The 12548-nt window shown below is 43.4% G+C and overlaps 1 protein-coding gene across 1 annotated transcript in view; it reads right to left on the bottom strand.

Annotated features, from left to right (window-relative positions):
• Window positions 1-11872, bottom strand: part of FAM53A (family with sequence similarity 53 member A) — a 76561-nt gene extending 64689 nt beyond the window's left edge. Inside the window, exon 1 of the mRNA XM_082315991.1 lies at window positions 11786-11872. The gene's annotated coding sequence lies outside the window, so the exon portion shown is untranslated. The remainder of the gene's footprint in view (window positions 1-11785) is intronic.
• Between the last annotated feature and the right edge of the window lie 676 nt (window positions 11873-12548).

The following is a 12548-nucleotide window of genomic DNA, read 5'->3' as shown; positions in this document are numbered from 1 at the left end:
GAACCCTCAGTCCACAAATGCTCCAAGTATGAGCGGACCACAAATTAAAGTCCATTAAAATAATGGAATGAAATATGAAGACAAAAGCAGCAGACATGTCAATATTGTGTGTGCTTCCAGGATTCGATTCAGATATCACTTCAAGTGTCACCAGGGACATCCCTCTTGCCAGACTTAAGGGACTTCAATAAAAATTAGTTCAGTTGAGCTACCCAGCTCTTACTAGTTCACTAAACCATTCCAAAAGCAAGGTAACTACTTTCTTTGTCCATGCATTCAGCCTTCAACAGCCCACTGAACAGCTGGATTCAGGAAACGCTGTGCTAGAGGTCAAGACATAAACCAAAGGGTACAAAACTGCAGCAGGTATTTAGGAAAAGCATTTGTAACAGCCACATGAACTAAAAGAAACCCCATGAGACCAACAAAATTACAGAGAAGACAACTATGTTAAGTTTGAAAAAATAGTTTGAAGTGAACTCCATAACTACATCAGTGTGATTTTTCTGTTTGTTGGGGTTTGTTTTTAAATACTGAAAGACAACCTTCTGCTTGATGAAAAAGCTCAGTATTTTCATTGTGCACTACCTCAACACTATCAGAAATTTAATGAATGAGTCAATTCTACAAGCAGGTTCTGTGGAAAAATTCATTTGCCAAAGCGGATTCATAGAAGTCACTAGGACTCCAAATCATGACGTATATTCACACAGCACAGGCTGTGAAGCCTTAATGCAAAACCATGCTCCCGTATGGGAAGCAAATGGGCACACAGTGCCGATCAGTACACAAGTATTATGGACCACACTTCAGTTAGTATAGGGCAGAATAACTCAATTTTATTTGAGCACAAAAATGCCAGGTAAAAAGTGAAAGTTGAGGAAGGGGAAGAGCCTTTAGTTTTATCTTCACTGACTGGAACAGAAATTTAGCAGCTTTAAATGGCAGCAGGTCAGTCACTTGACTAGCAAGTCAAGTAGGTAACGTCTGCATACAACAACAGTGCAACAGAAGACAGGACCATGAGTGTTTGGAAGGGAAATTTGCGTCCTCCCACTTGGGCAATTACTTTTACAGATGACTGCATTCGGGCAAGATCAGCTTCTGGTAACCAAGTCGAAGGACAAAACAGTAAAGATTTATCTGATAAAGTCAACCGTAGCAGAGACACAAGCATGTCCTTTCAGCTCTTCACCTGAAAACTCTTAATCTTTCAAATGATCTTTCAATACTGATAAAAAGTGTGTTTTATCTAAACACATTTTAAAATAGGCCTCTGAAATTACATCTGGGTTTCTGGCACCTTCACTCATGCAAAGGTTAAGCATGCTATAATCGGCATAAAGCAGTAACATCTTTTCTGCTGAAGATCTGAAACGTCAAACCACTGTGTTAGGGGAAGTCACTGGCTGAGCACCTGGATCCGAGAAGTACTGAAGTGATAAACAAGGTTTTGACAGCTGCAGCCTTTTCTGCAGGTGCAAAAAGCATCTACTTCATTTCAGTTTGGCTCAGTTTAACTGTTAGTTCAATAACTAATTCAGAATTTAGAAACAGGTTCGGTTTTATCTGATCCTCTCAGGTCTTGTGCTCAACTGAGAAAAGGAAGGGGGGAAGGGAAGGTCCCCCCCAAGCAGCTCCAAAGTTTAAGACTGTATATTTAACAGGACTATAAAGTCTAGTCTCAAGGATACATGGTATTCTGCAACTGATTATATTACTAAAATTTGAGCATCACACTTAATACAGAAAAACCTCCCACAACCAAGTATTATCCCACCTTGAAAGAGCCTGCCTGAACACAGGTCCCCTGCGCCACCCTCGGTTGTCGTTCCAGAGCCAAGCTTGCCCAGCAGCACCACTGACAGCAGGATGCATCTAACTAAGCAAGCCTGAAAAAAAGCATCCTAACAACAAAATCCCTGTTTCTGTTGACTGTTAAGGAGCTTGGAATAGTTAATTCAGCTGAAGGTGTTAGAAGCTAGGCACATAAATCCCACCCCGAATACCTAAGCCGAGGGCAGGAACTGGGATATGCCTTGCTGTACAAGTGAGCGCACAAACGCTGCACGCAACAAGCACAGTGTTAATCCCCACTTTGCCCACACCCCCAATCCATCCCAGCCACCACCTCTTCAAGGATAATATGGGGGATACTTCTCAGTCCTACTATTCCACAGCAAAAACTGAAGTTTTGGGATAACAGCACGAAGCTACTTTTATCTTAACAGTTTGAAGAAGAAATGTAGTGATCTTATTTTAAGATACGGCATTACACAAATATAAGTTAAAAAGCTCTTCTACTTTTTCATAGCCTTAAAAATAAGCAACTGTACTTCATCTTGTGTATCAAAATACAAACAAGTATTAACATCCTAAAGTACACTCATTACATTTCACCATCCACATTGCCTTTAACTTCGCAACACCAGGAGATGTTGCCTTACTTTTTTGGCAACATACTGTGAGTTAAAGTGATCACTGTAGTAATCTCAGCTAACAAACATTCAACATCTTTAGAGAAGGATTATCAGACTTTCTAAACCTCTGCTCAGTATAAGACCGCAGCATGATTTGAAAGAATAGATGTCTGGCTCCTCAGTGTACACAGCGGAAAGAATGGTTAGAAGACAAATTATTCCAGCTTGTAGCCAACTGCATCAAAACTTTAACCATACTCAAATACGTCTGGGTGATGAGAATGAACAGCTACATATGCAGGGACTATAAACAGGGCAATGATTAGAGCAAGACTAAGGAAATTACTGGAAGGTGGAGATGCAAAGTAGTTTGAAAGTTTACAGGGAGAGATGCTGGAGAAGCAACAATGAAAGAGTATTTACAGAACTGTGTCAAATAATCCCAACAGAGACAGGGCTCAGAGAAACCCATTTCTACAAAGCGCAAGATTTGTTCTGTGAATCATGTTTGGCAGGGGAGATACCATGAGAACTAAGATTTCAAAGAGAGAAAGTTGCACCCATAGAGATGTCAACAAATGCTTCTAAATACAAATCCAAGAAAAGTACCCTAAAGAAAACTTAGCTTCAAGTCGTGGGGCTTATTCTTCAACACCTAGCTTGTGATGCAAGAGAAATTTTATCTTAAGCATGGAGAGCTTAAAACAACCCTAACTACAGATGACTTCAGAGTCATTCTACAGCACCTAGAATTATTTGCAAGGTACCAGATTTAGGCTGTTATGTGATATATTTGAGTACAGACAGGAACAGGCCATGTTTTTTTTAAAAAAAGTTTTGGACATCAGTTTCTGAAGCTAGGCCTGCCTTCCTTCCATATCTGCCTTCAGAAAAAGGTCAAAATTCATGTGACTGGTCTCCAACTCCCTGCATTCCAGCAGAATCCCATGGGAGGAGGGGGAGGAACCTTTTGTGAGCACTCAAAGGCAACAAGGAGGTGAGTAGCACCCAGCAGGTTCACTTTGACATCAGAGTAACAGGGTTTAGGGACAAGAGAGCACCTATTAAGGTCATACACCTAGGTTTAAAGACTTCTGCTGTTGATAAGCAAGCAAAGGCTGCATAGTGAATGCAATGCTTAGTGGATTACCATACCCAGAGAGCAGTTATCAGTGGTGCACGGGAGGACACACCAAACAGGAACCCAGTTCAGTTCACCAATTTCTTTGTTTCCCATCATCAGCTGGCAGAGTAGGCTTGTTAAAAGAAAGAGAAAGGCAGGAAGAACTGCAAGACAGCATTAAAATTCTGCTTAACTCTGACAAATTGGAAAACTGTTCTGGAAGAAACAGGATAAAATTCAGTTCTGAAAGGTATGCTTGGGCAGGCTTAACTGAGCAAACAGGAAGGCATGTTCTTCAGAAGAAAGCTGTGAGCTGGGCTGGATCAACAAGCTGACCTTGAAACAAATGTTAAGCTGTTGTAAGAAAGTCAAATGTATGGGGACACATAAACAGGAATATCAGCTCCAGGGCACATGAAACAGTCTTTTTACTCCACTCACTGCAGGAAGGCCTCAGCCAGAGTACAAAGTTGGGCTTTAAGCACCACACTCAAAGAGCAATGCGATCTAACTTGAGAAGAAAAAGAATGATTAGAGCTGAAAAAACATGACCTCTTGGGAAGAACTGAATACACTAGTTTTATTTAGGCCAAAAGTATCACAAGGCTGCAGGGTGGAGGGCAAGACACAAGGAAACAGGAACATGACAAAGAACAGTTCAAATATTTTTAAAAGATTACTTACTACAGGGGAAAGAACAGCTGTCCCTCATGCCCAGGGAATTAGGCAATAAGCCTGACCTGCAATAAGAAGATGTCTAGTTCCATATTCAGAACAAGTTTTAATGCTCAGGACAGTAAAGAGCTGGACTGAGGAGAAAGTAGAGCTGCTCAAGCTTCTTTTGTCAATCACATTAGATGTGCAATACTGGTATGGGGCAGGGGACTCTCACAACCAGCCTACACCTTTTTCAGCCCTACTTTTTTTTAAATTACTAGCTCAATTTCAAGCCACTGTAATGTCTTTGCTTATCCTCCTACAATGTATGTTTAGTTTGAATGAGCTAGAAGTTACTTTGATTTTTCAAATTAAAACTTCAGGATTTGCATGTTCAGGTTATTTTACTATACAACAGAAGAAAAGTCACACCTGCCTCATACTTTCTTCATGCAGAAATAAATCAACTCCAATCATCTCCCATGGCAGTATGCATATTTCAGCAATACTGCAGTATCCTGTTGCACCTTTCTCCTCTGACCAACAGAAACCAGAAGCCAATTACTTCAGAAACACCTGCGTGCTTTGCCTTCCAACAACCTAGACCAGCTTCCATTGATGTGGTGTCACAATGCACCGTCACACAAACATACGCACCCCCCTCTTACTACAACTATAGCCTTAGGCTTGGTTAGGACTTCCCAAGGATGGAAAATGCTGCACACAAGCCACATGCTCCAAAATAAAATCTAATATACCTAGGATTTTACAGATGAGGAGTTGGAGCGGACGGCATTAGTTACAGCCAGTCAGAGGCAGTCTGTGCCTGAGGTAAGTTACATGTTCACATTTAAACTGCAAAATCTAAAGTCACTAAACCAGGGAAGAATTAACTCTAAGAGCTCAAGCAGAAATAGGACACCTATGAAGCATACAACAGCTACAGACAGCATACTATGCTTTTTCATCCTCTGTAATAGTTTCGGTACTACAAGTATTTATCTGGGTACTTGTCTGCTTTGTTTAAATGCCACCTTTCTGATTTATGAAAGGTGAAAATAAGATAGCAGCAACAGTCCATCTTTACCCTCCAGGAATTCAGCAATTTCTTATCCAAAAATTGAACCCGACAGGTCTGGTCAGGATGGAGCACTAATGGAAGACGATGAGGTAAGCAAGCACAGACGTAGCCAAGCTCAAGCGGACTCTACATGTACTGAGAAGCGAGCAGGCTAAGCTTCACACGCGTTCCAGTGCCAGCAGTGTCTTCTTTAACTAGCAGCTCTGCTATTGTATCGTAACCTTTGGCAGCCCCTTACAGCAGGCAATAGCACTGCAGTTTAGCCTCCAAGTTACTCACACTTCTCCAATTCATCAAGTTTCAACTTTGTTGTTCCATTTCAGCACTTCCAAAAAATGAAAAGATGAGGTCCTAGGTACCCACTCCCCCTTTCCTACTAGAATAAATATAGAGCATATTTTAGCCAATTCAAGTAAGTAGTTATTGAATGCTGTTTTCATTACTCACAGCACAGCAGTAGTCTTGAGGCATGCTTACACACCACTACGCTCCATCCCAAATAGGACATAATGAATAATTATTTGCCACTATTATTAGACTGGGATAATTGAGCAAAAAGTTTTTTTTTTTTAAAACTAGGATTGTAATTTTAACTGTCAGTTCATCAAAAAACTACACAGCCATACAAATACTTCCTAGGTATCTAAATAGAGACCATTACTTAAATAAAATGACACCCTCAAAGGGTCCATAGAACAGATGTCTCCTATGTTATGAAAGCAAAGCTGGTTCATACCATGATACAAAAACCACCTGCAACGTCAGTGGCCATCTACATGTTGACTATCAAATGCTGAGCTGCAAGAGACAGAACCCAGCAGATCCAGACCCACCCAGACTCAAGCAGATTTCCACAACTCTGTGTTGATTCATAATCGTTACACCTGAGGCTCCAAACTTCAATCTTTTTTGTATTCTGCACACTACTTTGGACTGTGGAAGTTGATAAAGCAACAGGGTTTGTCAGATCCTAATGACATACAGCTTTGTCACTTGCATCCTTCCTTAAATATGATAAATTTTCATCCCTCTAAAACCAAAAGAGGTCAAATCAACAGTAGCCTTGAAGGAAGACAGACAAGTGCATTTTTCATTGGGAAAGGAGGGGGACTTAAAGGTAAGCAGTACCTTTAAAACAATAATTTTCCCTATAAGCAAGCTTTGGAGGGTAGAATAAAGAACACAAACATCACACAGTATCCAGTAGGAACTGTACGAAACAGAGGAATATTTTACTACTACAAAATCTAAATCCACAATTAAGAAGGTGAAACATAATACATGTGCACAGCACTGAAGGAATGATTTAGTGCCACTGACATCAATACGAACTGCACAGAGCAAAAATTAAACATGCTGCAATAATAATTTGAACTGCCCAATTAGGTTAAAAAACACATTTACCCTACAAATTAAAAAACCTCCAAACCCCTCAAAGGCATTAATGCTGTTCACAATGTTATTTGAGATGCAAATTAGAGACCTAAAGTTAATATAACACCAACAGAAGTTCCTATTATTTCCATTCATGGCTCAAGGGGAGGCGACAGTAGAAGCAAGGCTACAGACTAGTTGTATTAGGTCTTATTAGGACAGTAAAGGTTTTTGTTCATTTTTAAAAGTTAACGCACCTTAACTTCAGTGTAGAAATTGCCAAATTATAAATATGATCTTCCATAAACCCAGAAAACTTAAGTGCATTAACAAATAAACAACAAGCCAGCTGCTAAGGCTGGATGGATGGGGGGGTGGGTGTTAAGGAAAAACAAGTATTCTTCAGAAAAAGAGGAATTCCGATCCTGTCTTCAAGCATCACAGAGCTCAATCTAAAGCACAAAAGTAAAGGTATAGACAGTGGTGCTGCAGTTACTTCTTCAACTATTTCCTGTAAGAGCTGGGTTCCAATTTGAAAGCTCAGCAAATGCAGAAACAGCTTTCTTGCATCTCAAATGCCTTTCCCACAACGACATGTAGGTCTTAGTATATTGAGTCAGTTTTGCAAATGACACTTCTAACGACAGCTCTACACAAAATATTGTTTGGTTTCACACTCTTAGCTCTATCTGTACAGACAAGACTTACACACATTGAAGAGCAATTGCCATCACTGGCACTGTGATTATGTCCAAAACTCTAGGCCTGCAATTTGCTATATCATTGACAGTTATTCTTCCCTGTACTTAACCATACTAGAGTTTAATTTTCACAGGAACTTAAAACCAATGTTGTCATACCAAATTCAGAACAATGATGCTAGCATCAGGTAATCAGAACCCTTGATCTTGCTGCTAACACCCAACAAGCAAAACGTAAGTGATAGCCTGTGTTTTACTAAAATATAATCAAATTCAAACAGTGGAAAGCCAATTATATTAGTTTTGTTTTTATAACTCAGTAAGTTTCCTAATTGAAACATTTCATATTTTCTAAGGCATGATATTCAACTGCTTGCTTAAAAAAATGCTGCTGTCAGTAAGCTGAGAGCCATCACCCAGATAATGTATTTAGTAACAACCCTGCCTACTTCCTCCCCTCAACCTAAAAATTAGCAGAAACATGGCCTTCAGAAGTTATTTCTGCCCACTACAAAACATTAGAAGTTAGCTGAGGAGTTTCTTGCCAGCTTGTTGATGACATGATTTCCCAAACTGACTGAACAGAAAAGCCAAAACAGCACAAAATGTAGAAATAGCAATATCAAAGACTTGACAGGTACCTTGATTTCAGTTTTTTTTATACTCAGTAGTACTGCAATATCCAGTTGGGCCATCACAGAAAAAATTGTAAAACAGCCTAGAAAGGAGTTAAAAATATGCCTTTTTTTTTTTTACAGGCCTCCTTTTGAGGGGGAAAGAAAATCCTGAAAGAAAACCAGTTTTTGAAAATATGACTGTCTCAATCCTCCTAGCAGAGTGTTTACAGTTAAGAGAAACCAACAAAGCACAGATTTTTTTTTTTTTTAATACAGACTCCCTTTCATCACTGGATTGCAATACTTCACTGTCAGCTAAGATCTTGTTAACCACACAAACTTCACGACATACCAAAAAACAAGTTGTCAACATAAATGGCTACCTCTCAGGTATACACAGTCAATAGATTAAAACAACTTACCCACTAAGAAAAATAAGAGCCACTACAGTACACCGAGTTCAATTAGCTGTTTTCCTAGCCATGAACTTCTTCCCTCAAATTAATGAATAGGGCTACCTTCTGCTCATTAACCGTTCCTTCAGGAGTGCTCATAAAGCCCTTCATAGGTTTCTGTGTGTAGTTTCACCCCTCCAGTAAGCTTATGTTACTTACAGTACCTAGAATAAAAAAGTTACAGCTACTTCCATAGTGGACAGGAATCTCTTACATGTTCTTCCATAATATATTTCAAAATTTAAGTTTGTATGTAGGTTGTGTAAGACTAAAGACGAGGTCCTATGAACCTGCAAGATAATTCTTACATGAATATCAGATCTCAAGAATGTAGTAATCTAAAAATAGTCCAACAAGTTTACTTTGTAGAAATAAAAATGAAAGTTTAAAGCAAGCTAAAAGAAGCATAAAACTTACGGGCTTGCAGGGGAGAGAGAAATTTACTGTTGCCAAAAGGAAAAATTTCTGTTTATGTTATGACCTTCAAAATACACAAAAAGAAATGTAAATCACAACAAAAATAATAATATTTTCCACTAAAGGTTTAACAAGACTTCTTATTACTATTTACAAAAACTCAAAGCAGAACCAGAAAGGATAAACTCTTAGAACAACACTCAAAACCAGCATCAAAAAAAGTGTAGGAGCAAGGAAAGAATCATGTTTGGAAAGTTTTAAGTACACCATGTTTCTAAAGGGAATAATCTATCAAACCACAGGAGGTGACTAGAACTGCCATCATCACTGCTAACACAAAGGAATGTAGATTGGGGGGAGGCAACAGAGGAAGGGGGAGAAAGAACAGGGAAGGGAAAAGGAGAAGGAACTAAAAAAGGGAGCTACAGTAATGGCTACCAGACTCTCAAGGAATTCCTATAGGAAAGCATAAATCCTTCATGCCTTTTTAAAATAAAGCAATCCGTGCAATAAATTGCTGCTATCTCAGTAACGTTAAGCTTTCAGCTTATCTGCCCAACATATTTTCATAAGTGTAATTTTATGCCATATACTAAACTTCCAAAGCTTAACACAATGGTTGCAAATACAAATGATATTTCTTTCAGTCTCCTCATTCTTCTGAATCAGTGCCCTGCAGAAAAGCAGCTTTTCAAAAGGAACGGGGGAAGTTTAACTACACCAAATTTAAAATATCCCTTTACAATTATTTAATCAACTTTAATTCTCAAGTTAAAGAGACAATAACTATGGGTTACACACTGGCAGGTAAAGGCCGCTAGAGGACAGCCAGATTACCACAGCGCGGAACATCCTGAAAGGACATCATTAGAGGGATGATCTTGCAGATCAGAATTTTAAGTTTATGTCTAATAGGCAGCATGTACTTCCATATGATGAAGAGCAGAATCTTGTTACCAACAAAAAAAATAAGGATGATTAAAAATAGCACATATTTATATGAATAGCATTTCCCAGAATTCTAAATAAATGTGTAGTAAACCCATTTTGTAGTTGGAGTTCCACCAGCTTATGTAGAACTACTTGGAATATATGTTTTAGCTCCCTACACGTACTAATCTCCTGCCTCTGAGTACAGTTCTTCCAGGCATTTTCAGAAGCACAATGATTGTAAAGATACAAGCTCTTTGGGCTTGATCACATACACTGCATCTCCAATAAAACCAGATCAAGTCACATGCTTCATTAGGAAAGTTTTTGCTATTCAGCAAACATCGTACTCCAGATTTCATAAGCCCGACTCGAAGCAAACAGACTATTCACAATTAAAACACATCCAGAAACATTTCAGCTTGCCAGAAGATACACAAACTTACTGGTTCTTGCCAAAAATGGCTTTGACGAAAATATTTTCTAGCAGTCAGGCATATGAATGGGAGGCAATGTAACAGTAAAGGCTGTAATAACTGTTCTCGGGAGCTAATTTTAATGTAAGCACAGTGAACCAGAAAATAGATTTGACCAGCTGGCTCAACTCATCCCGAGGCCTAGAACTCGGCATGCACATTAAAAGCCAGTGTCTTATCTGGTCTGACTCACCAAGCCGCTCTCAGTCCCGCAACCTGAAAGTTACAGTGCTACTACAAAGCGCTATTTCTGTAACGGCTGTCTTCCGAACGGTTATGATGGATATTATCATTTACCTAAAGAGAAGACGCCTTAACTTTCAGATCTCTACCAGCAGAGTTCAGATAACTGACGCAACGCTAAACCAGAGGATCATCTCCAACGGCCAGCCGCTGTCTCACGAGACCCAAAGCGACCCCCTCAACCACCATCCAAAATTTCAACAACACGTTTCTATGTAGCCTTCGCGCAGGCAAGAAGACATTTAATAAGCCAAATAATCAGAACAAAGCCACGTTACTGCCCTTAGAAAAGCCGGAATAACACAAAGAGCCTATTCACTCGTCGATCTCAGGCTTTTTAACTCGACCGGTTACACTTCGGAGCCATAAATTAGAAATCAACTTTCTTATTGCTGAGGGGGGGGGGGGGGGGGGGGGAAGAAAATAATCGCCGTTTTCACCCCGGAATCGTTGTGGAAGGCGGCTTTTGTGGAAGAACACGCACCTACTCTGACGTAGCTCTATCCCTCAGCAAGAAAGGGGAGAATCGCCTCAAAAAACCCGGGGTGTGAGCCCGCAGAGCCGTGTCCCGCCGGGCAGCGGCACAAAGGGGCGAGCCCGGGGGAGGCCGGGGACCTCCCCTCCCCTCCCGGCCCGGCACGGCCCGGCCAGGCCGGAGCCCTCGCCTGGAGCAGCCCCGCCGCGCAGCCGGCCCAATTCCCATCCCGAGCGGCAATTATTAATGCTAATAAGTTGGGTTTTGGTTGTTTGTTGGTTTTTTTTTTTGTTTGTTTGTTTTTTTGTTTTTTTCCGTCTGCCAGGGCTGCGGGCAGCCGCCGTTTGGCTTCCAGACGAAGTCTTCAGCTAATGGCAGGGCGAAGGGGAGCCAACCTTTACCTCCAGCTGCGATGCAGGCGCGCAGCCCCCAGTCTGAACACCAATATAACGATGATGATGATGGTATCTACACCTATTTATCGATCTCAATAATTAAAGAGATGAGCAGCCCGCAGCTCCGGCGCAGCAGGAAGCTGCTGTCGCAGGGAAGGGCAGCCTCGGGGTGACACCCCCACCCCGCAGGGTCCCCCCCCCGGGGCAGCGCTCGCCCGCCCGCCCAGAGCTGTCCGGTCCCCACAGCCGCCCGGGCTCTGTGAACGGGTCGTGGTCCAGGGCCCGGCCGCCTCCCGGAGCTGCCTCCGAGCCGCCTCAACGGCTGTTACCCGCCGGCTGCGCTCGTCCTCCGCCGGCGGGCGCTGTCCCCGCGGCCTCCCCCCCCCCCCCCCGCCGCCGCCGCCGCGCCGGCCACCGGTACCTGCGCCCGCCCGGGCCGCCTCCCCTGCGCCTATGGACCAGGCTCCTCCACGGCAATTGAACAAAACACAGCCGGCTCCGCCCCCTCCCGGCACCCGTCTGCTCCCATTGGTTGGGCCGCCCGCCCGTCGAACTTTGACCCGCTCTGCCATAGGGCGGCGGGGTGCGCTGGCCCGGCCCACAAGGGGCGGGGGGCGGGCCCGTTCCCGGCAGGGACGCACAGCTGTGGTGCCGGCTGGGACGGGGAGGAGGCGCCGGACTACAACCCCCAGAAGGCATTGCGGCGGCGCGGCGCCCTGCTCTCATTGGCTGGCCGTGGAGCGTGCGGAGGGGCGCTGGGGGGGGGGGAAGCCGCGCTTCTCGCCTGGAGGGGCGATTACGTCATCGCGTGCCCGGATGGAGCCGCAAGAAGGACGCGGGTGCGCGTGTGGCGCACAGCCGGCCGGGCTGCGCGTGCGCACGGGGTGGGGGGGGGAATCACCTCAGGAGGGCGGGAAGAGGCGGCCGTGCCTCTCCTCAGGGCGGTGGGGCCGGGGCCGGCAGGGTGGGGGCCCTCCCCTCCCCAGTCAAGGCCGCCCTGCTGGGTTTGGGTCTTGTCAGCCTGCGGGCGACCTCCGGCAAGGCCTGGCCCGGCCCAGCTGCTGCGCCCCGCCTGGCAGCGCGTCTCCTCAGAACGGCTGAGGTGCGGGCACCCGGGCCTGTGGCAGTGCCAGAGGGAGCGGGAATGGCACCCTGGGCTTCCCCCCGAAGCCATCCCCGTGGCT

This window comes from Platalea leucorodia (assembly GCF_965183815.1).
Source record: "Platalea leucorodia genome assembly, chromosome: 6".
Taxonomy (NCBI): domain Eukaryota; kingdom Metazoa; phylum Chordata; class Aves; order Pelecaniformes; family Threskiornithidae; genus Platalea; species Platalea leucorodia.
The sequence above is the reverse complement of the archived record's forward strand: the minus strand, read 5'-3'. Positions and strand labels throughout refer to the sequence as shown.